The sequence below is a fragment of the Mobula birostris genome, chromosome 29 (assembly GCF_030028105.1).
Source record: "Mobula birostris isolate sMobBir1 chromosome 29, sMobBir1.hap1, whole genome shotgun sequence".
In the NCBI taxonomy this organism is placed as follows: domain Eukaryota; kingdom Metazoa; phylum Chordata; class Chondrichthyes; order Myliobatiformes; family Myliobatidae; genus Mobula; species Mobula birostris.
Window position 1 is genome coordinate 14256841 of NC_092398.1, and position 22125 is coordinate 14278965.

At 46.8% G+C, this 22125-nt stretch overlaps 1 protein-coding gene across 3 annotated transcripts in view; it reads right to left on the reverse strand.

Moving 5' to 3' along the window:
• Window positions 1-22125, reverse strand: part of nkain1 (sodium/potassium transporting ATPase interacting 1) — an 883832-nt gene that overhangs the window by 177448 nt on the left and 684259 nt on the right. The window lies entirely within an intron of this gene.

A 22125-nucleotide genomic window follows, 5' to 3' on the forward strand; every position in this document is an offset into this window, starting at 1 on the left:
ACACTGGAATTTAGAAGGATGAGAGGGGATCTGATTGAAACACACAAGATTATTAAGGGTTTGGACACGCTAGAGGCAGGAAACATGTTCCTAATGTTGGGGGAGTCCAGAACCAGAGGCCACAGTTTAAGAATAAGGGGTAGGCCATTTAGAACAGAGTTGAGGAAAAACTTTTTCACCCAGAGAGTTGTGGAAAGCTCTGCCTCGGAAAGCTGTGGAGGCCAATTCTCTGGACGCTTTCAAGAAAGAGTTAGATAGAGCTCTTAATGATGGCGGATTCAAGGGATATGGGGAGAAGGCAGGAACTGGATACTGATTGTGGATGATCAGCCATGATCACAGTGAACGGCGGTGCTGGTTCGAAGGGCCGCATGGTCTACTCCTGCACCTATTGTCTATTATCAGCCATGATCAGATAGTGGAGACACTTGATGGGCCAAATGGCCCAGTTTTGCTCCTATGTCTTACGGTCTTATGGCCTTATGTTCCTGCACATGTCCTGGCCCATTTTCCTTGTGAGGTACTATGGAATGCTTCGGTATATTAGAGACAAATTTCCAAGGTCAGAGTTCAAAGTAAATTTAATATCACAGTATATATATGTCACCACATACAACCCTGAGATTAATTTTCTTGCGGGCATACTCAGTAAATCCATAATAGAAAAATAACCACAACGGAATCAACGGCATTCAATCAGCGTGCAAAAGACAACAAACTGTGGAAATATAAAGAAATAATAATAATGAATAAATAAGCAATAAATATCAAGAACATGAGATGAAAAGTCCTTGAAAGTGAGTCCATAGCTTGTGAGAACAGTTCGATGATGGGGCGAGTGACGTTCTCCCCTTTGGTTCAAGAGCCTGATGGCTGGGAGGCAATAACTGTTCCTGAACCTGGTGGTGTGAGTCCTGAGGCTCCTGAGCTGTTGTTCTGATGCCAGGAGTGAGAAGAGTGCATGCCCTGGGTGGTGGTGGGGTCCCTGGTGGTGGATGCTGTTTTAATTGCAGGATTTGTTCAAGCAAACAGCATGCTGGACAGTTTTCGAGGCACTATTGTAATCTTGGGTTGGGGCGATAGCCTGCATAATTTCATGTTTCTCTGACACAGTGTGCAACACCGCGTAAGATCCTTTGAGCGGAATGCCTTTAGTCTTTCCCGAATATCCCTCATTGTGGAGATATTACCGTCGATCTCCCTATGCAGCAAACATAGAAACAAAGACTACATTTTCACAAAAGACACTTACTTTTAAAAGAATGAGGTGCTGTAGAACCGATGATAACAGGCGCATTAGTGATGGGCAAACAGATTGGATTTTTGTTACAGGCACTTGATACCGGAATAAATCAGCTCTGCCTTCACTGCAGTGATGACCAGAGTTTAGAAATAGATTTCTTTTGTTACACTTAATTAGTTCTGAGCAATGGTAACATACATCAACTGAGTCAAACCATGAATCAAACAGACAGCATCTATCTGCCTGTTCCCAACCACTGTGCTTACTCGACTGAGCACAACTGATTGTCAATCCTCACCACAAATTTCTGGACAAAAAAAAAGAAAAACTGCATTCTGTAAATGTGGAGACAGCTTTAATTCTCACTTCTGATTACTTTTTTATGCGTGCATGAGTTGACGGGGTCAGTCTTCAGTTAATAATTCCAAGTCACTTTTCGTGAAATACAGCCTCGCCATTCTATAAATTACAGCAGGTTTCAACCTGTTCCCTTATTCAGTGGACTTGGACTGGTTTCCATTGGGGTTAAATGAAGCTTGTGTCAAAGGAGGGCTCCGGTTTGCAAGGAAGTAGCCACTGGGTGTGAATCCTCTGATTCAAAACCCCCAGTGTTATTGGCACCGCCAACTGTCCTGACCCCTTCCGATGTTTTTGCCAATCCTCCGATTTCTTACTGAATACCAGCTCAGCGGTTCCAGGTGTTGTGACTAATGGAGGAGAGAGAGAGAGAGTGAGAGTGTGAGAGTGAGAGAGAGAGAGAGAGAGAGAGAGAGAGAGAGAGAGTGTGAGAGAGAGAGAGTGTGTGTGAGAAAGAGAGAGGGAGGAAGAGGGAGGGAGAGAGAGAGTGAGAGTGTAAGAGTGAGAGAGAGAGTGAGTGAGTGTGTGAGAGAGAGAGGGAGGGAGAGAGAGTGTGAGAGAGAGAGTGGGGGAGAGGGACAGAGAGAGAGAGCGAGTGTGTGAGAGAGAGAGAGGGAGGGAGAGGGAGGAAGAGGGAGGGAGAGAGAGAGTGAGAGTGTAAGAGTGAGAGAGAGAGAGAGTGAGTGGGTGAGAGAGAGAGGGAGGGAGAGAGAGAAAGTGTGTGAGAGAGAGAAAGGGAGGGAGAGAGAGAGTGAGCGTGTGAGAGAGAGAGGGAGGGAGAAGGAGGGAGAGGGGGAGAGAGAGAGGGAGAGAGGGAGGGAGGGGAGAGAGAGAGGGAGAGAGAGAGTGTGTGAGAGAGAGAGAGAAGGAGGGAGAGGGAGGGAGGGGAGAGGGAGAGGGAGGGAGGGGAGAGAGAGAGAGAGGGAGAGAGAGAGTGTGTGCAGCATCCCACCTCTCCCGGATGTTCCAGCAGTCTCCCGCATAAGAATAGTGGCTCCCTGATGCCCGCAAATTATATACAATATCAAGGAAATCAATTTTTTTGAGAGCGAGCGAGCGAGAAAGCAAGAGAGAGTGTGAGAGCGACCCCGAGAGAGCGAGAGCAGAAAAGAGAAAGCAAGTGAGAGCGCGAGAGAGAGCGCGAGTGAGAGAGAGAGAGAGAGAGCGCGAGAGAGCAAGAGGGAGCACGAGCAAGAGCAAGCGCGTGAGAGACCACGAGAGAGAGAGAGAGAGATAGAGCAAGAGCACGCCATGGCAGAGTGTTCCAAAAAAATATATAAAACGTATGTCACCCCAGACTACACTAAAGTGTACCCCTGCCTAATAGGGGTCAAGAATAATGACAGTGTTGCTCGCTGCACTGTTTGCAACAGTGACTTTTCCATTGCCCACGGTGGGTTAAGACTGTAAAAGACATGTTGAGGTGAGTTTAACAGGTGTCATTCATTCATTAGCATAGCTAACGTTATTTAAACTAGCTGGCTGGCTGCTAAGGAGCTACTCTATTGCAGACATCCCACTCTCCTGGGAGTCTCCCGCAAATTGATGGTGCTACCTCCCTGAAATGAGTTTTTGCAGGGTGAGATGTCTGTGTGTGTGAAAGAGAGCAAGAGAGAGAGAGAATGAGAGAGAGTGTGTGTGTGTGAGAGAGCGAGAGAGAGAGCAGGAGAGAAAGAGAGAGAGTACTAGCAAGAAAAAGAGAAATATGGGAAAAAAGCTGAAAAATAGGGAACAATGAGGAAAAGAGAACAAAAGAGCTAATAAGGAACAAACAGAGAGGAGAAAGAAAAAAGGAATAAAAACAGCACCTATATAAAGAGAAGGAAAGAGAAAGCAAGAATTCTTACAGAATTATTCAGCTCGGAAACAAGCCCTTTGGCCTACCAACCATTCACTTGCATTCATCCCATTTCACTCTCCAAACCTTCCCATCAACTCTGCCAATCTCCGTAACACTTGGGGACAACTTACCTACTCAGCAACAAGTCTCTGGGAATGTGTGTGTGTGTGTGTGTGTGTGTGTGTGTGTGTGTGGGGGGGGGGGGGGGGGGGGGCGGGGACCATAACACCCAGAGTCACAGGAAGAAGGTGTAAACACCTCACACAAAGCAGTTGAGGCCAGGATTAAATTTCTGAAGTTAAGAGGAAGCAACTCTCCTACCTTGCCAATCTATGAGTGAAATCAAGTGTATCTCCTGAGCAATCCCAATAGGGGAGGGGAGGGAGGTGGGGAGCCCACACTGTTAATTTAGTCACTCCGCGTGAATGCAGAAATAAAAATAAACACTAGCACTCGGCCCTACTGCAATTGCTGGGCAAACATTTAGATAAGGCCACTAACTAACTTGTTCCTTCATAGTACCACTGTCAAAATGTGGTCTTACACATCCTTCTCTCATTAGATTACAGCACTGATTCCCAGCCTTTCTTTATGCTAATGAGCCTTACCGTTAACTGAGGGGTCACAATCAGGGGTCGTTCTTAAAGAAAAAGAAGCGATTTTTTTTCCAGTTAGCATGTGGACTCTCTTTTCACGGTGTCACCTCACGTTCCTCGGACTGTGTGCCTCTTGTGTCGAATTGTTTGTCTTTGGACTAGCTCTGGGCTTTCACTTTGTGTTGCAGGTGTCTCATTTTGGGATCATGGATGTTGTTAAGCTCTCGTTGTATTTATCACTTTTATTCAATTTGGGATCATTTAATTAGCACATTATTTTCAACGCCTTGCATTCCTCCGTGCTCCAGGTTGTATTTTAGGGGGGGCACGCCAGCCCCCCTTTCCTCAATCGTTGTGGTTCCTTGTCTGGAGTAACTCAGACCGAGTTCCTCCGTGTATCATGGGTGGTTTCAGTTCGCCAGCATTCTGTACAGTTTGCCCGAGCTCTTGTTAGCTTTGCTGGTCAATATCTGCAACAGATCTCCTGCTTTGCTTGAGCTGCCAAGGTCTCTAAGATTTCTGCACTTGATGTTCGCGAGTGACCTGTACAGGAAGGGTTGTGGAGCCTGGGTTGGGAGCCCCTGGATTAGAATGCTTTCAGCCAAATGATGGTGTTAAAGCAGTGCAACCATGATACAGACACTATAGCATGGGTGGAGAGGATTTACAACTGTCTTAATTAGTGGGAGCGATAGAGGAAGACTGGAAGGGCAAGGTGCTGGTGTTGTCCCCACCCAACATGGTGAACTTTGTGTCTCAGCCACCGAGCTAAGCAGTATGGGTGGCAGAGTGGAGATACATTTCTACCGATGGAGGTGCAAAGCACTCCTTCCCTCCGCTCGCCTGCAGATCACCCTCGGACAAGGTGTAGCACCTGCTTAAACTCTCTCCCCTCCATCCCAATCAGGGTCACGTGAAGCCAAGGGAGCAGGTGGTGGATGGTCGTATGAGCGGCCGGTGCAGATCACAAGTCCTGGTTGTGCGATCACTGACGCCAGGCAATCTCTGAAGAGCAGTTATAATAAACTTCGTGGCGATTTGCCCCACTAATAGGATGAACTGAATATCAGCGCATTGGGCTGCTCTGGGGATTTGGATATAAGCACCCAATTTGGTTCGGAATGCTGTCGTTGTTGCTCGCTTCTATCGTTTGTGTGATTTGTTTTTGTTTTTTCTCTTTCTCTGCATGTTGGGGGTTGGTCTTTATTCTTTTAATTGGTTTCTTTTGGGTTTCTTGCTTTGCGGCTGCTTGTGAGCAGACAAATCTCATGGCTGCATAATTTATACATTCTTTGATCATACTTTAAAAATGTATGGGCTAGAGTCACCTGTCTAGTGAAGGTGCTGCCCAGAAGAAGCCACTTCTGTAGAAAAATTTTGCCAAGAACAATCATAGTCATAGAGACCATGATCGCCAGGTCATATGACGCGGCACATAATGATGATGTCATATGCCACGGGGCATAATGATGATGATGAGTTCAGTAGTGTAACGTCAAAAGTAGAAATTGCTTGGTTGAGGTGTGAAATGGCAGCTCTCGAAGCAAGATGGTGCAAAGTGTGACGTCTTTCTGAAAGCCCCTCTTTGTAGATCCAGCTGTTACCTCTATAATAATCATTTGACTCTTTTAAATCTAAATTCTCTGTTCCTAAGAGTTATGATCTTGTAGTCTGCTAACTTGCACTGCACTTTTTCTCCAGCTGTATTCTGCATTCTGTTATTGTTTTCCCTTGTTCTACCTCAATGCACTGTGTAATGATCTGATCTGTAGGAACAGTGTGCAAGACAAGATTTTCCCTGTATCTCAGTACATATGACAATAATGAAGCAATTCCAATGCTAGTTGTGCACCTCGATAGTTGGTATTGATAATCGTATTTATTATTGTCCAGTGTACCGAGATGAAGTGAAAAGCTTTTGTTCTGCAGGTCATCCAGACAGATGAAAGTTCATTCAAAGTTCAAGATAAAGTAATTTTTATTATCAAAGTACATATATGTCACTATATACAACCCTGAGATTCATTTCTCTGAAGGCATACTCAGCAAATCTATAGAGAAGTAACGATAACAGGGTCAATGAAAGATCAACCAGAGTGCAGAAGACAACAAACTGTGCAAATGAAAATATAAATAAATAGCAATAAATAACGAGATCATGAGGTAATGAGATAAAGAGTCCTTAAAGTGGGATCATCGGTTGTGAAGACATCTCAGTGGATGTGCAAGTGAGTGTGGTTAACCCCTTTGTTCAAGAGCCTGATGGTCGAGAGGCAGTAACCGTTCTCGAACCTGGTGGTGCAAGTCCTGAGGCTACCTGAGGGCAGCAGTGGGAAAAGAGCATCGCCTAGGTGTTGGGGATCTCTGATGATGGATGCTGCTTTTCTATGACAGCATAATTACATCTAGATGCTAAAAAGAAAACAGAATGGAGAACATAATTATCATGATATGCGCTGCAATGTCAGAACACATGTATGGAAGAAGACAGACTCCTATGTAGAGACAGCGATGAGAGTTTATTCATAAGAATTCCAACAGAACATTGGTGGCTTGACTGAGCGACACCGCGAGAAGTAACATTCTCAAAACTAGGACCCCGCAATTAGCACTAATTAGGCATCCACTTATATAATACAAGTAACACGGAATACCTGAGCCTATCAAAATAAACATCAGAAGTTCAAACAAAAGCACCAGGAGACTGCATTACAAAGAGTGAGTGGCTTGAGAGAAAAATACACAAGGAACTCTAAACGATTAATTATTCTAGTTAAACAAGAATTAAGCAATTCACTTGCTCTCAGAAACCTTGGAGCTCAATGCTCTCTGGCTCCCCACACAGGCCTGGAGAGCTCATTACAATAGTGATAAGAAGTACATCAGGAGAGTGTATATAGGCAAACAAAGTTCAAGGGTTGTTACAAGGTAGATTGGGAGATCACAAGTTCATTTTTTACCCTAACACAACCCGTACAAGAGTCTTACAACAGTGGGATAGAAGCTTTTCTTCAGCCTTGTAGTACATGTTCTTAAGCTTGTATTTTGTGCCCAATAGGAGTGGGGTGAAGAGAGAGTGTCTGGGATGGGAGGGGTCCTTGGTTATACTTTCCTGAGTCAATGGAGAGGTTGGCTGGTCTGTGTGATGGATTGGGCTGTGTTCATGGTTAATACACCATCTGTAAAGTTGAAAGACGTAAGATCATGCATAATGCTGAGACTTCCTGTGTTATTCAGATGTCATCCCCCCCCCCCCCCGGCGACAATAGAAAAGAGAAGGTTGAAAGGAGATCCTGTACGAAATGCTCAAAATCATTATTAGTTTAAACATAACAACACGATTCCCATCAGTCTGTGGCCCTTCATTATAAGTAACAGCAGTATCTATTCATCAGGCTGAGTCGAAGTTCGAAGTACGCGTGTGTGATGCAAAGTCGGGGAGAGGTGAAGGCATATTCGAGACAGGGCCAGGGCGTGTGCAGCGGAGAAAAGTCAGAGTGGAGGAGATTCAGAGCCAAGCCGAGAGCAGGGTTTCATTGATCTAAACGCCAGGCTGACTTTGAAAAGTTAGGTACAGGTTGGAACATGGCGGTGGGGTCCAGGCCCAGAGCGTATCGATGCACCAGGGCCCAAGTCTAGAGCAATGAATGACCCGGTGTTTGGACGATTTCATCACCAGGCCAGGGGGATTGAACAGGTAGAGTGTCGGGATCAGAGGTGGGGGCCGGGCTGGTCCTGCGACATTTACTCTGCTCTTCCCTGCTCTGAGGCGGAAACTGCGGGCCTGTTCCAGCTGTCCTGAGCACTGTGATGTTTCCTCAGCTATGTAATGAACTGAGGTCCAGGCTAATCGGCCTGCTCTGCCTGCTCCAAGCTTTGTGTCAACGGACTCACTTTTGTTCCGAATGCTATTTGCTTACTTTTATTGTTTGCATAATTTGTTTTTTTATTCTCTCTCTCTCTCTCTGCACATTGGGTGTTTGTCAGTCTTTTTTTTAATGGGTTCTTTTGGTTTTCTTCCTATGTGGCTGCCTGTAAGGAGACGAATCTCAAGGTTTATGAAGTATACATACTTCGATCATAAGTGGCCTTTGATCTTTTGGACTTTGAACGACTTGCATTGTCAACATCGAAATTCATCCCAAGATGCTTCATAGGAATACAATCAGACAGAAGTTGACACCGGGACAAAGCAAGAGATGCTAGGACGGCTTAGCCAAAGAGCAGCACTTCAGAGTATTTTAGAGAGTTACGTCGGACAATATCTTTGGGGAAAGAATTCCAGAGATCAGAACTTTAATTTGCTTAACACCACAACCAGTAATGGTGCAACGTAGGAAACAGAGGATGTAGGGAGTGCTGGACTGAAGTAACCCTGGTTGTGAGACTGTCTGTAGGATCTCTTACATTCTCTTCGTGACCACATGGGTTTTCTCTGGCTCCCACATTCCAAAGGCCATTGGGACGGTAAGGGTTAGTAAGTTCGTTCTTTCTTTCTTTCTTTCCTCCCTCCCTTCCTTCCTTCCTTCCTTTCCTTCCTTTGTACAGGGCCCTGGAGTATTGTGTACAGTTTTGGTCTCCAAATTTGAGGAAGGACATTCTAGCTATTGAGGGAGTGCAGCGAAGGTTCACGAGGTTAATTCCCGGGATAGCGGGACTGTCATATGTTGAAAGATTGGAGCAACTGGGGTTGTATACACTGGAATTTAGAAGGGTGAGAGGGGATCTGATTGAAACATGTAAGATTATTACGGGATTGGACACGCTAGAGGCAGGAAACATGTTCCTGATGTTTGGGGATTCCAGAACCAGAGGCCACAGTTTAAGAATAAGGGGTAGACCATTTGGAATGGAGTTGAGGAAAAACCTTTTCACACAGAGGGTGTGGTTCTGTGGAATGCTCTGCCTCAGAAGGCAGTGGAGGCCAATTCTCTAAATTCTTTCAAAAAAGAGTTAGATAGAGCTGTTAATGATAGCAGAGTGGAGGGATATGGGGAGAAGGCAGAAACTGGATACTGATTGTGGATGATCAGCCATGATCACAGTGAATGGTGGTGCTGGCTCGAGGGGCTGAATGGCATACTCCTGCACCTATTGTCTATTGTCTTCCTTACTTCCTTTCTCATCCAAGGGAGTAAAAATCTTTATGTTGCGTCTCTGTCTCTATGTACAAGCAATAAGGAAGGAAAATGTGGGAGAATGTTGCCCAAGCACTCAGATTGTGTACATAATTGTTTCGTATACATGTTTGTACAGTCAGATATCCAATCAGATCAATGTGTATTGATAAATCTGATGGCCTGGTGGAAGAAGCTGTCCCAGTGCCTGTTGGTCCTGGTCTTAATGCTGTGGTACCGTCTGCAGATGAAACAGTTTGTGGTTGGGGTTGGAGTCCCTGATGATCTCCCGGGCCCTTTTTACGCACTTGCTGCTGTAAATGTCCTGAACAGAGGGAAGTTCATTCCATGGCTGTGCTGGGCTGTCCGCGCCACTCTCTGCACTGCCCTGCGACGTTGGCGCCACAAGCACGTTTACACTTGTGGGCTGCCCCCCCAGCACATGCTCAGACTGCGTCGGTCACCGACACAAACGACGCATTCTTGTGTTTCGACGTACACGTGACGAATGAAGGCTCATCTCTTTACGCAGAGACGGGGTGGGGGGGGGGAAGCGTGCTAGCCCACGCTGGGATCTGAAAACAAGGACGTGCGTTCGAGAAGTGCCAGTACGTGATAGCGAGTGCAGGCAGTAACGGGCGAGCGGGGACGGGACGTGGCAGTGGAGCTACGGATGAGCAAGTCAGCTGAGTAGGTGTTGCCGGAGAGAGTGGGAGCTGTTTGGTACAGTGTTAAATGCAACATTACTTCAGGTTCTATGTTTTGCGAGCAGGAAAACAAACGGTTCATTGTAAAGCTGGTGCAGAGAGGTAAAGTGGAGATCGGATGGACGTGTTCAAAGCCACCAGGGGCTTTGATAAACTGATCAACTATTGCCACTGGCAAGAAATTTGGTTAACAAACAATTTGGATTCAGTTCATCCAACCGCGTGGCGGCAGGTCGAGGTTAGCGCGAGGCATTAAGACCGGGATTTGAATTCCCGCCACAGTCTGCAAGGAGTTTTCACGTTCTCCCCCTGTCCACATGAGATTTCTCTGGGTGCTCCGGTTTTGTCCCACATTCCAAAGCACACGGTTAGCATTAGTGAGTTGTGGGCATTCAACGCTGGCGCCAGAAACATGGCGACACTTGCAGGCTGCCCAGCACAAACCTCGCTGATTTGATTTGATGCAAATGATGCATTTGAACGTATTTTTCAAAGTGCGTGTGACAGATGAAGCTAATCTTTATCTCTTCATCTTAATTAGCAAATGAGCTAATTAATGATGGAAGAGATCTTTTGTTTTCCCCAGATGCAGTGAGATGCTGCCATCTGGAATGTCGTGTCTAAAACAACGGAGGAGCCATTTTGAAATCACAAGGGATTCTGCAGATGCTGGAAAACCGGAGTAACACACACACACACACACACACGCACACACACAAAATGCTGGAGGAACTCAGCAGACACGGGCTGTCACAACCATGGATTCGATAGTGCAGCAGATACGGGAATTGCGCTCGTGAATTTGCACATGTCAGCTAATTATTATGTCATTGTGATAGTATTTAACTCCATTCTTTCAGTCATAGTGCTTGTTGAGACTTGAACCCAGCACAGCAACGCTTCACTGCCTGCTTGCATTCGGTTTTGCCTGAGAAATTGGACTATTGAGTCAACTGACTCTGAAGACTAGCGGTATTCGTTATATATTCAGTTATTCCTTTCAGCCACAATGTAGAATTCGCTTTCCATTTGAGAGTTTTAGTGAACAGCCTGTTTGTTTTCTTTTCCCTCTAACTCTATTCGCATTAAAGTCTGTGAACTATTGACCCACTTCGGGTCTCTCGCTCCTCGCCTGGGCCATATCCCAACCCGGTGACGCAGGCAGCATCTATGGAAAGAATAAAGAGCCGATGTTTCAGGCCAAGACCCTTCTTCAGGAATTTTGAAAAGAAGTGTTGGCATGGCAACGAAGTGAAACCCCCCCCTTTTCTGGGCGTCTCTGGAAAACCAGCTTATTAACCCCTCACTAACAGCCACCGGATTCCACAGTGATAAACTCACCTCCCTCCGGACCCGTACGTCTCGGGTGTATACAGTTTTGGTCCTGCCAAGTCCGTGAGGCTGGGATGTCTGGCTACCCATACCCCAGTGTGTGAATGCCGTGTGATTTACTGCCTCTGGCAATAAGTTACAGATTGTAAACTACATACAATGTAGTTGAAAAAGAAGTATATTTAAGAATGTTAATTTAAGCAGTTATTAAATGAAAGAAAAAAACAAAACTGGACCATTATACTTAAGTTGGAGGAGGCAGGAGGAGATGGCAGCGCACCGTGCGCGTGCAGCTCTCCGGTGAAAATGATATCGTATCCGTTAAATAGGGGCCGTGGACAATTCTGATTTGATGAGACAGATGTGAAAGCACAGAGGAACATCTGGAGAAATTTCTGAAACGCCGGTTCGCTGTCGCTGTTACTGGGCAATCGAGAATCTTCCGGAGGGAAGGCCTCAAAATCCCCGGCTTTGCCTGCTGCTGGCGACCGAGGCTGAGGTCGAATCATTCGGATAGAGATGGTGCTCAGTACTTGGTGTCGGAGGGCTGATCAGACGCTTGAAGTTTTCGGATGACTCAGAGCTGGACTGTGGTTGGGCATGGCAGGGAGAGTTTTCTTCCTTCTACCGTCTGCGTGAGATGTGGGACTTTCGAGAGACTTTGAACTTTTTTACTGTGCCATGGTCTATTCTTCATCAAGTTATGGTATTGTTGCACTGTTGTAACTATACGTTATAATCATGTGGTTTTGTTAGTTTTTCAGTCTTGGTCTGTCCTGTGTTTTGTGATATCACACCGGAGGAATATTGTATCATTTCTTAACACATGCATTACTAAATGACAATAAAAGAGGACTGCGTGTCCTCATAATCTAATCTCTAATCTCTTGAATTTGTCTGTCACTCACACACTGGACTCTCGGAAGGAAAGAAGGAAGGAAGGAAGGGAGGGAGGGAGCGAAGGAAGGAAGGAAGGGAGGAAGGAAGGGAAGGAAGGAAAGGGAGGAAGGGAAGGAAGGAAAGGGAGGAAGGGAAGGAAGGAAGGAAGGAAGGGAAGGGAGGAAGGAAGGGAAGGGAGGAAGGAAGGAAGGAAGGGAAGGAAGGGAGGAAGGAAGGGAAGGCAGGGAAGGAAGGAAGGGAGGAAGGGAGGGAAGGAAGGAAGGTAGGAAGGGAGGGAGGAAGGGAGGGAAGGAAGGAAGGGAGGAAGGGAGTGAAGGAAGGTAGGGAGGAAGGGAGGAAGGAAGGGAAGGAAGGGAGGAAGGAAGGAAGAAAGGAAGGAAGGGAGGAAAGGAAGGAAGGAAGGGAGGAAAGGAAGGAAGGAAGAAAGGAAGGAAGGAAGGGAAGGAAGGAAGGAAGAAAGGGAGGAAGGAAGGGAAGGAAGGAAGAAAGGAAGGGAAGGAAAGGAAGGAAGCACACACCACTTTCTGAACGTCGCTCCCAATCCATTTCAAACAAACAGGAGTATTGGTTCTTCCTTCTTGAAACCATTTATCTGCACAGGGCACCTTGTGCAACAGGGGCGGCATCCTCAGCCATCTTTTCACCCTGTCTTCTCCCAGCTCCCGCCAACAAAGACCCTCAACCCAATGTTCTCCAGAACCTTCTCCCCATTCCACTACCCTGATAGGCAGATAACAGATTCCTGGAGTGAACAAGCCTCTTATCCCACCTCAAACCCAAGCAGGGTGAAAGCAGAACTGCTAAAATGAAATACCTACAGCACAGCAGTAAAAACCTTAACCAGGGTGTTACAGAAGCAAGAGCAGGCGAGGGTGGGACTGATTTGGTAACTCTGTCCAAGACTTAAAATAGACATTGAGGGTCCCAGTTATGATAACCCCCTGCAGCTTTGTGGCCACTCAAAACCCTCACCCCAGGGGAGACGGTAGGTAATTGCTGCGCCCGAGGCATTAACTGGGATTCCATTAAAACCCAGATTGGAGCTCTGTTCCACGTCTTCGCTCGCCAGTCTTTCGAGGTGACAGAACAAGGAGGTTTTCAAATCACTCTGCTCAGTAAAACATTCACACATCTGGCCTATATGTGATAACCCAGTGATTTACTCCCCTGCTGTTCAGGCTGCAATTATGTGTAAAGCGCTTAAAATTTGAGCTGATGGTTTATTTCCATTTTAATTAGTATGATAAATGCCGCACTTTGTCACTAAATGTGTAAATCAGTTTTGTGTCAAGATTCGAACCAGTTTACAGATTTGCAAGCAGTTGAAATGGATGAATCTTAAATAAGCTCTTTAATACTGCACAATAAATTTTGTAATCTTGGCTTTTTTTTTGGAGGGAGTGGCTTCAAGTATTCCAGCTTTGTTTCGTTATCCATCTGCTGACTCTCCTGTGGAGAGGGGGGACACACAGAGGCCTCAGGGAGCTGTAAGATTACACGCCTGCTATCTGGCATTGAGACAGCCCCGTGTCACGAAGGCGATGATCCACTATCTGAGCTATGCAGCACCTCTGGCTTCCACGGATCTTCGCCGCTCCCTCTGGCTGGGTGCCGCGTCCTGCTGGGGGGGTGGGGGAAGGTTCTCCAGCTGGCTTTAGATAACCTCAGCCTAGCAGAGTGCTCTCTGAGAAGGAGAAGCAGGGGTCAGTTCCGTGTGGTAGACTGTACCCTCTGACTTACTGCGGCTGCGGTCCGGCCAGCCACTAGCTCGTGGCAGTCTGAAGCAAGAGATGGAAAGTGCTACCCATAAATTTATTCAGTCTTTTTTTGGATATTGAAGGTTTCCCATATTAATATTTTTTATCTGACTTAACCCTAGCCTAATCACAAGCCAATTTACAATGACCCATTAACCTACCATCCGGTACGCCTTTGGACTGTGTGGGAGGAAACCAGAGCACCCGGAGGAAACCCACGCTGTCGCGGGAAGAACGTACAAAACTCCTTACCGTGCAGTCATGGGGAGAACACACAAACTCCTTACTGGCAGTGGTGGAAATTGAACCTGGGTCACTGGTCCTGTAAAGCGTCGTGTTAACCACAGGAGAAGTTCAAGTTCATTACTGTTATAGGCATAGATGCACAGGGTATTAATGCCATGAAAAATAGTGTTTTGCAGCAGAACTGTGCATCACAAAGCATAAATTAGCAAAAACTTAAATTAACAGAAATTATAGATAGTTTATACTGCATGTGCAGCTCTGTGCAAAAAGCCTTAGGCACATATATTGCTTGGGTTGAAGACTTTGTACAGTACTGTATTTGTCAATGAGGAATGAAGAGCGAGTTTGTAAATCTGGAGGGAGAAAAGGATGTTGGGAATGGCGGGGGTGGAGCATCGCGGGAGGGGAGTGGGACACGTGGCAGAGAAGGAAGGCCAGGGACAGGAATTGGCGCTGGTGCAGACACACCCAGCCCTGAGGCTCCAGGCAAGGTCATCTCATTCCACACAGTTGGTTAATTGCTCATTACAGAATGTCTCTCTGGTGCTTCCTGCTCCCTCCTCTCTTCCTTCCCCTTTCCCCAACCATGATTCCTCTCTCCCTGTCCCCTTCCCACTCTCAATCCACAACAGAGACCCAGATCAGAATCAGGTTTATCATCACTCACGTATGTCATGAAATTTGTTTTTTTTGCAGCAGCAGCAGTGCAAAGCAGTACATAAAATTACTGCAGTACTGTGCAAATCAAACAACAAAATAAACATAATGACACCAGTGCACGATAGAGAGAGTGGGGGAAGGGAGAGAGAGAGGTGGGGGGGGAGAGAGAGAGAGAGAGAGAGTGAGAGAAGGGGAGAGGGAGAGGGCAAATGAGAAAAAGAGATGGGGAGAAAGTGAGCCAGGGAGAATGAGAGAGTGTGAGAAAGAGAGAGAGAGTAGACTAAAGAGAGAGAAGAAGGGAGAGAGAGGGGAGGGAGGGAGAATGAGAGCTAGTAATAGTGTGAGAGAGGGGGAGAGTGAGAGGGGAGGAGGGAGAGGGAGAGTGAGAAAGGGAGGGGGAGAGTGAGAGAGAGAATGAGGGGGGAGAGGGAGAGAGGAAGAGTGTGAGGGAGAGTGAGAGAAGGAGAAGGGAGAAAGAGAGTGAGAAAGAGAGAGACAAAGAGAGAGTGAGGAAGAGAGAAGGGAGGGAGAGAGAGTAATAGTGTGAGGGGAAGTAAAAGAGGGGAGGAGGGAGAGGTCTAGAGTGAGAGAGAGAGAGGAAGAGAGGAAGAGGGAGAATCAATGGGAGAAGGAGAGAGGAAGAGATAGTAGGCGAGGGAGAGACAGAGGGAAAGGGAGAGGGAAATGGAGGGAGAAGTAAAGAGAGAGAGAAAAACAAAACTGTTCCAGGTAGTATTAAGATGTTTCAGGGCTCATCAACTTGATGGGAGAGCAGAGGAGATGAAGCTGTTGTTGAAGCTTGTGGGTCTACAGACTCCTGTACCTCCCGCATGATAGCAGCGTTGAGAAGTGGGCAAGGCCAGATGGTGGGGCTCCTGATAATGGATGAGGTCTTTCTGAGAGATTGAGTCTTGTAGATATACTTGGCAGTGGGGGGAGCTGTCCCTGTGATGCTCACCACTCTCTGTAGCCCCTGGCATTCATGTGTATTCCAATTTCCATACCGGGCCATGATGCAACCAGTCAGAATGTGTCAGATGTAAATGCATCAGATCTACAAAATACATTACTTTACTGAATAGAAATTACTTCCAAGCTAGTGAATGATCACTGCTCTTCTCAAAAGACCTATGATGCTACCAGAGAGGGACTTAGGCCGATGGACTATGGTGATCCTGATGTGATCCAGGATGGACCATGTGATCCTGATGTGATCTAGGATGGACCATGTGATTCTGATGTGATCTACAATGGACCACGGTGATCCAGGATGGATCATGGTGACCCTGATGTGATCCAGGATGGACCATGGTGATCCTGATGTGATCCAGGATGGATCATGGTGACCCTGATGTGATCCAGGATGGACCATGGTGATCCTGATTTGATCCAGGATGAACCATGTGATTCTGATGTGATCCAGGCAGATGGACCATGGTGATCAGGATGTTATCCAGAGCTAAGGTCTATGTTTGTGCACATGCATACAGACACATTCTATTGCAAAGGTAGGAGACCTTTTTTGGTGAGCTGCCTGCAGCTCCCTCATGGTCATCGATTCATGGCTTTGAATCTCTGGTGTGCTGGTCGTGAATATGCTGTAACTTCAGCAGATGCGTGTCGGGGATCAGTGACTTGAGGCTCGGAGTGCCCTCTGACCACAGCACTGCTTGTTCTCTTGCAGAGCCACAACATCAGCCGGCGCAGATCCGCCGTAGGACTGGGTTTGCAAGCTCCTTGTGGAATACAAGGCCTGCATATTACAGACTAGGCTTATATCTTGCACTCCTAAAAAGAGGTGCAGGCACAGGTAGTGTTGAGAAGCAGGGAGGGTGCAGAAGGACTTAGATAGAGAAGGATGATGGACAATGGTGACAGATGAAATTCAGTGGAGGGAAGCGTAAAGACTTTAGTAACAGGAATAAAGGCATAGACTGTTTTCTGAATGGGAAGCAACTTCAAACATTGGAGGTGCAAAGGGACCTGGGAGTCCAAGCGCAGGATTCCCTTGCAAGGGAATTGGTAGTAAGGAAGGCAAATGCAATGTTAGCACTCATTTTGAGAGGACTAGAAGAAGCAAAGAGGTAGAGATGAGACTTTCTAAGGCACTGGTCAAACCACATTTGGAGTATTGCGAGCTGGTTTGGGCCCCATATCTAAGAAAGGAGAGGGTCCAGCGGAGGCTTAGGCCAATGATCCCAGGAATGAAAGGGTTCGTGTATGACAGGAAAGGAATGGAGGGTTATGGGCTGAATGCAGGTCGGTGGGACTAGGTGAGAGTAAGAGTTCGGCACGGACTGGAAGGGCCCAGATGGCCTGTTTCCGTGCTGTAATTGTTATATGGTTATATGGTCATGAGGAGTGTTTGATGGCTTCGGGACTGTGCTTGCAGGAGCTTAAAAGAATGCGGGGGGCAGGGGGGGAGTCTCAACAGAACCCAATGAATATTGAAAGGCTGAGACAGATTGGACGTGGAGAGGATGTTTATGATAGTTGGCGGGGGGAGTCTAGGACCAGAGGGCACAGCCTCAGAATGGAAGGATGTCCCTTTAGAACAGAGGAGAGGAGTAATTTCTTTAGCCAGAGGGAGCTTCAACATAACAGCCCCATCTCCTGTACTCCGTACTTTGGCTTATGAAGGCCAATGTACCAAAGCTTCCTTTACAACCTAATCTACCAGTGGATTATGGAACAGGCCCCATCAAAACCCTCGCTGAGATCATCATGGAGTGGGAGTTTAACAATGATCTGCAAATCATGTACAATCCCATCATGGTGATCAGGAGATCCTGGCCGAAACTTAGGCTGTTACATCGGGACCCTATCAAACAGCACAGATTCTTGATGATCCTGTTAGTGGAGCCTCTGCCCGTCCCCCACCAACAAAGGAGCCAGTGCAAGAGAAGGAGTATCTGAGGATCAGAACCCCCTGTCCCATCCCCATCCCCATCTCCACCTCCCACCTCATACAATTTCATCTTCCCCCGCCCCCCCACTGTACATCACACAAACCAATCTTCCGTCCTTGGACTCACTTTACACCGCACACTGTCGGAGAAGTGCTGCCAGGATAATCAAGGACACGATCCACCCAGCCAACACACTTTTCGTCCCTCTTCCCTCCGGGAGAAAGCTCAAAAGCTTGAAGACTCATACGGCCAGATTTGGGAACAGCTTCTTTCCAACTGTGATAAGACTGCTGAACGGATCCTGACCCGGATCTGGGCCGTACCTTCCAAATATCCTGACCTGCCTCTCGGTTTTTTGCACTACCTTACTTTCCCTTTTCTATTTTCTATTTATGATTTATAATTTCAATTTTAAATATTTACTATCGATTTGTAATCCAGGGAGCGTGAAGCGCAGAATCAAATATCGCTGTGATGATTGTACATTCTAGTATCAATAGTTTGGCGACAATAAAGTAAAGTATCCTGTACTTGTCAAGCGGAGTGAATAAGCGCATCAAGCCCTTTGATGTTGCGATGTTCACAGGGCTTGGCAATTAGCTTGCGGCCCAGTAGCGGTGACATCCTCAGTGTGCAGTTGCTGGTGCTCCACTCTGGGAGGGCTAGCGTTATATAGGCCCCCATTCACTTGCCTCGGTCCTGATTGGCTACCCTTCAGTTGACCTTTGAATTCTATTGGCTTACGTTTCTTTGGCTCGTAGAGTTTCGTAGATATTGAAATAGCCAATCAGGACTGAGGCAAGTGAAGTGGTGGGGGCTATATAAACACGAGCACTCCCAGAGAGAAATGCCAACAGGTACGCACTGAGGATTTCATCTCAACTGGTGATGAAACGTCTGCAGGATAATTGCCAAGCTCGGCAAACACTGCAACATCAAATGCCTCAACCCGAGCTACCAATATTCACTACCATCCTAAACATCAAACCCTTTCTAGCTCCGTCATTTCAAGCACTTCAAGATCTGTAGTTCAGGTGTTTGAGGAAGTTAAATCCCAGCTCTCCTGGGAAATCATCCTGACTTTGGAACTTGCAGTAACCTTCGAGACACAAGATACTGCTGGAATCTGGAGAAACAGAGGAGCTCAGCAGGTCAAGCAGCATCTGTGGAGGGAAATAGATGGTTGATGTCTCAGGTTGAATCCTGGCACCGGTCCTGAAGCAGGATTTCAACTCAAAATGTCAGCAGTTCCTTCTCTCCCATTCGGACGCTACTCAACCTGGCTGAATTCCTCTGGCAGATGATTTGTTGCTACTGTAACCTCCCCCCATTTCTAATTTTCACCCCAGCAGGCATTGTGATGTGACTGATTACATTGGTTCTGGACATCGACTCACCAGCGACTGTGTTCCAGTCTGCTCTCTATGAGCTGATGTGTTGAAGGAGCAGAAGGGCTTAGCCTACAAGCCACCAAGCAGCTCAAGGCCTTCCTCACGCCTGACAGATCCCACAAGTCACGCCAGTTGGCCGGGCTGCGTGTAACACATCAGAAGGAAGAGGCATCCTTTTGGAAGATGATTGATTCAGTTTTGGAGAAACAACTCCTCACAGGTCTCGCAACCCAAGAAAGTACGCCAGATTGAAACAGGAGGTGCTCTGTACACATCCACAGAGTCAGCCAGTAGAAGGCCCATTGAAATGTGTCAGACAGACATGTGTAGGAAAGGAGATCAACGTAGCTCATGGCAACAAGCATCGATCCTGGATGTTGTTGTGAGCCTTACTTTACATCTGTTCTTCTACAGATCTTCACTTTGATTCCGGGGCAACAATCCCTCCCACTGCATTTTTACCAACTCTCAGTCCGTAGACTTTCTGTCAGAACGTTCAGATATGGCCCAGGTGCGGAAAGAGAGTCACACACTGAAGCAGGTCAACGGTTCACTGACCTAAATGAGACCTCAAAGGTTCATTCTATTATCAAAGTAGGTGTGCAGAATACAACTCTGAGATTTGTCGGGCAGCATCCGTGGAAACGATCAGTCAACGTTTCAGGCTGGAACCCTTCGTCAGGACCCACAACACTTCCGGCCCGAAACGTTGACTGATCATTTCCACGGATGCTGCCCGACCTGCTGAGTTCCTCCAGCGTGTTGTGAGCGTTGCTTTGACCCCAGCATCTGCAGAGTATTTTATGTCTGAGATTTGACTTCTCCAGAGAGCCATAAAATACAGAAAACCATACAAGTAGTTGAAAGAAAGACATCAGTCCTCCCCTGCAGGAAAAGAAAAATAAGCAAAAACTCGCAAAACCCAAATACTCCCAACCCCTCCCTCGCACAAAAACTAACAGATCACCCAAACCCCCAGACTGCCAATTGGCAACAAGAAAGAATGGGCGAGAACAAGAAAGAAACATAGAACTTAAAGAGGCCAATATGAGCTACAATCCAATCTATAAATCTCATAATTTCGATAACATATGCGAGAGAATCGGGACCCAGTGGCCTCTCCGAGGGCAGCGACTGTGGTAGAATGTAAAGGAAAAGGAAAACAATAAAGGCTGGACCAGCAAGGCCATTAACTCCCAAATTGAAAATTAATGCTAACACTGTGAATGGAAGCAATACCTGGTCAGATTGTAAGGAGTTTATAGATTCTCCACGTGACCACGCAGATTTCCTCCAGGTGCTCCAGATTCTTCCTACATTCCATAAGACTATAAGGTATAGGAGCATAATTAAGCCATTTGGCCCATCAAGTCTGCTCTGCCATTTCATCGTGACTGATCTATTTTCCCTCTCACCCCCAATCTCCTGCCTTCTCCCCGTATCCCTTCATTCCCTGACTAATCATGAATCTATATACTGTACCCAATGACTTGGCCTCTGCAGCCGCCTGTGGCAATAAATTCCACAGATTCACCACCCTCTGGCTAAAGAAATTCCTCATCTCCATTCAAAATGGACGCCTCTCTATTCTGAGGCCATGTCCTCTGGTCTTAGACTCCTTCTCCACAGGAAACATCCTCTCCACATCCACTCTATCAAGGTCTTTCAACATCCGATAGGTTTCACTGAGGTCACCCCTCATTCTTCTGAATTCCAGTGAGTAGAGGCCCAGAGACATCAAACGCCCCTCATGTGACCCTTTCAATCCCGGAATAATTTTCATGAACCTCCTTTGGATCCTTTCCAATGCCAATTCCAACGATGTACGGTTAGTGTTATTGGGATACGAGTATGGTATGTTGGCAGCAGAAATGTAGCAACACCTGCAGGGTACTCAGCACAATCCACACCAATCTGATTTTTTTAGATTAGATTATGAGGACACTCAGTCCTCGTTTATTGTCATTTAGAAATGCATGCGTTAAGAAATGATACAATGTTCCTCCAGAGTGATATCACAGAAAAACTGGACAAACCAAAGACTAACACTGACAGAGCCACATAATTATAACATATAGTTACAGCAGTGCAAAGCAATACCATAATTTGATGAAGAACAGACCATGGGCACGGTAAAAAAAAGTCTCAAAGTCCCAATCAACTCCCGAGTCCCCAATAGCAGGCAGCAAAAGGGAGAAACTCCCTGCCATAAACCTCCAGGCACCGTCAACTGCCGATGCCTTGGAAGTAGCCGACCACAGCTGACTCTGAGTCCGTCCGTCCGTCTGAAAACTTCGAGCCTCCGACTAGCCTCTCTGTTACAGCCTCACCGAGCGCCATCCTCTGCTGAGCGCCTTCGACCTCAGCCTGGCCTCCGAAACAAGCAAAGCCGAGGATTTGGGCCTTCTCCCCCGGAGATTCCGGTTCCCACACAGTAGCAGCGGCAGCGAAGTGGGCATTTCAGAAGTTTTCCAGATGTTCCTCTGTACTCTCACGTCCATCTCCATCAAATCAGAATTGTGCACAGTCCCCTACTTGACACATAACATACCATTCACAGGAGTGGCTGCGCGCGCTGCCGCCTTGCCGCCATCTTCTCCTCCTCCTCTGTTTTTTATTTGACACTTTTTTTTGACACAAGTAATGAATTCCACTGTATGCTTCGACGTTGATGTGACAACTAAAGCTAATCTTTTTAAAAATCTTTGTCAAGGCCGCTTTGCTCCAGACCATATTGTGGCCTTCTTCGTTTATCAACCCATCTTTCATCAGTGAAGGGACTTAAAGTTTGCTCCAAAAATAAATCAACTTTTACTTAATGTAACCTTCTGGGTGGCGAGGTGGAGATACGTCTCTACCAAAGGAGGTGTGAGGTGCTCCTTCCCTCCGCTAGCCTGCAGGTCACCCTTGGGCAAAGTGTACCACATGCTTAGCGCCTCCCCCCCCCCAATCAGGATCATGTGAAGACGACGGTCATATGCGCAGCTGGTGCATATCACAAGTCCTGGTTATGTGACCACTGACGACAGGCCGACAATCTCTGAAGAGTATTGATAATGGCTGGGGTCAC